Here is a 2,992-nt window from a genome sequence, read left to right as displayed (position 1 = left end):
GGTGGCTATCATTTTTCTTCAGATAGTCGGGTATGATTGTAAATTTACAATTTAAATAGAAAAGAGATGCTAGCAGTCGGAATCGTGAGTAAAGGAGGAAAGCGACGAAGTCAGGAGACGACAGAATCGGAAGAAGGCGGAGGCGGAATCGAGAGAGAAGAGGCGGAATAGGGAAATTCAATGTAACGATTTTAATTAAAATTGTTATATTTAAATAAAATATATATTTATATGTTATAATAACTGTTATATTTATTATATCAGTGTTATATCAAATTTTTATAAAACATATTATTTAAAATATATGTATATATATATAAATATGTGATGTATTATTTAATATATATAGTTTCTAATTAATTATTAGATAACGGTAACTATATATATATATATTATATAAATTAATAATTAATTAAAAAACTGTTAATTAACTAATACAATTAAAATATATAAATTTATTTTTAAATTAAAAAATACAAAAAATATTAAAGAAAAAATAAAAATATTTTATTTGAAAATTTTGAATTCATATTTGTAATTTATTCAAAATCAAATTCAAATTATATATATATATATATATATGTAATGTATTATTTAAAATATATATAATTTCTAATTAATTATTATATAAACTGTAATTATATATATTATATAAATCAATAATTAATTAAATGAACTAATAGTTAATTTATATAATTATTATATATAAATTAATATTTTTTATTATTTTTTATATTAAATAAAAATAAATTAGAGTAAAAAATAAGGAAAAATTCTATGAGATTGTTATGAAACTATTAAAGGAGTCTTGCAAATTTTATCTATTAATAATTTTATCCATTAATTATTCTCTATATAAATGTCTAAATTTCTTATTTGATATTGACTTAAATTTAGGTGTTGGAAAACTATATAGTTGATCTAATCAAAATTAGAGGTATAAACGAGCCAAGCTGCTCACGAGCTATTCGAGTCTCGGCTCGAAAAAAAGTTCGTTTGAGTTCGTTCGATTAAGTTAACGAGCCGAGCTCGAGCCTGATTTCGAGCTCGAAAATATTATCGAGCCGAGCTCAAGCTTAACAGTATTTGGTTCGTGAGCTCGCGAACATGTTCGTTTAAAGGCTCACGAACGTGTTTGTTAAGAGACTCGCAAATATATATATATATATATATTACATGAATTATAAATATTATATATTAACCGCCGGTGAAGCCAAACTTGAACTAAGCTCATTTAACTTTATATATATATATATATATATATATATATATATATATATATACGAGCTATTTTCGACCCGTGCGCACCGAGCTCAAACTAAATTCGTTTAACTTTAAAACGAACCTTTTTCGAACCGAGCTCGAGCCGTTCGCGAACTATTTAATTTCATTACGAATTCGTCGGATTCCAGCCACTTTCCGCTCAAGCGAGGTGCGCGCCAACGGTAAGAATTAAAGTTTGAATTATAAATATTATATATTATTATATATTAACGAGCCAAACTTGAACTAAGAGAGCTATTTTCGAGGAAAAACGTTCTCGTTTAATGAACATTTTTCGAGAGCTCGAGCCTCTTACTGTTCGGCTCGGTTCGGTTCGATTACACCCCTAATCAAAATGTTGCAGGAATGAATGCTTCTATCTGATTCACGCCACTCCTTTTGATATTAGAAAAGTAACATATTATGATGTATCAATTTTAATTCGAGTTATTGATATATCAATTTTCTTTAAAAATATATATGTTTATTTGTTTTAGCCTAACATTTATATTTAAAAATTAAAAAACTATCGAAATTGTATCGGCAAGGCACGATACGATACCAAAAATATTGTTCTATGACCGAAACTTCGGTACGGCTCTCTAAATTTTAAACAATGATCAAGATATCCCTCAATGAACACATTCTAAATAGGAATTACCTCCAAGGGAGAACATTAACAACCAGAACCACAAAGGATGTGGACACAAGTAAAATCATTCATTCGTGGGTTCTAGGAGCTGCTCAATTCAATTCTGAGCTAGGAGATGCCACTTAATGACCACTGGCACAATGTGACCAGTGATGCACAGCATTGCATTGCCCATGGAACTGTGATATCTGGACTTTTCATTACTCTTTCAACTTAAACATTGCTTCTGCATAGTTTTCTCCCTAGATTTTCTCCTGAGATGAATAAAAGTGAAGGAGATCCATACCATGTCTTCCCCCTCTGCTGAAATGGTAGCCCTCCTCCAGGGTAAATAAAGCCTGAAGTCCAACCCAAATACAATAATGTATGAAGAGAGAGAAATCAACAAGGATCATGTAGAAAATTACAGGATTATAGGGTGGGTGGGTTGGGTTGGGTTGTCATCTAAACTCTTAAGTAATAGTACTCCACACAGAATATGTTGATTTGACAACTAGTGGCAGAGATCCATGTTAAAAAATGAGTTCATTCCAGGATAATGGCCCAATTAAGAAGTGTCCAACTTATGCTTGAAAAGTTAAGCATGGAATGGATACCAATCAATTTGCTAAACAACTTACCCATTGTACCATCAACACTGCAACAATTGCCCCAAATGTTAAGCAATGATGTATAGTAGATAGTAATCATCAAATTTCTAGTCAATGTCACAGGGTTGCCTTAATTTGGAGAAACATTTGATGAGCTTGCTCATCATTTCATCAATTCTATGTGGCTTGTTCTTTAAAAGGGAGTATGTCTATTGTGTGAACAACGTTCAAATAGAATTAACAGAAAATTAACCATACCTGTTTTAGTATTTTTCGTTCACTATCAATATTGGGATTGGTGGACGGATCTTTAAACCACTGGATAGCTTTTGCAGCTGATGCACAACCCACAGCATGAGCAGAATAAGAATGACCATGCAAAAGTGCCATAAGCTACAAACAAAAGAATTGAAATGCTTGGCTAAGTAGAATCTTCTCTCAGACAACACAAAATCAATATAAAGAAGTTATTATCATGTACCTTTGA

Source organism: Curcuma longa, chromosome 12 (genome assembly GCF_044706935.1).
Source record: "Curcuma longa cultivar G26 ecotype Majalengka, Jawa Barat chromosome 12, ITB_CL_G26_1.1, whole genome shotgun sequence".
NCBI classification, from domain to species: Eukaryota; Viridiplantae; Streptophyta; class Magnoliopsida; order Zingiberales; family Zingiberaceae; genus Curcuma; species Curcuma longa.
The sequence above is the reverse complement of the archived record's forward strand: the minus strand, read 5'-3'. Positions refer to the sequence as shown.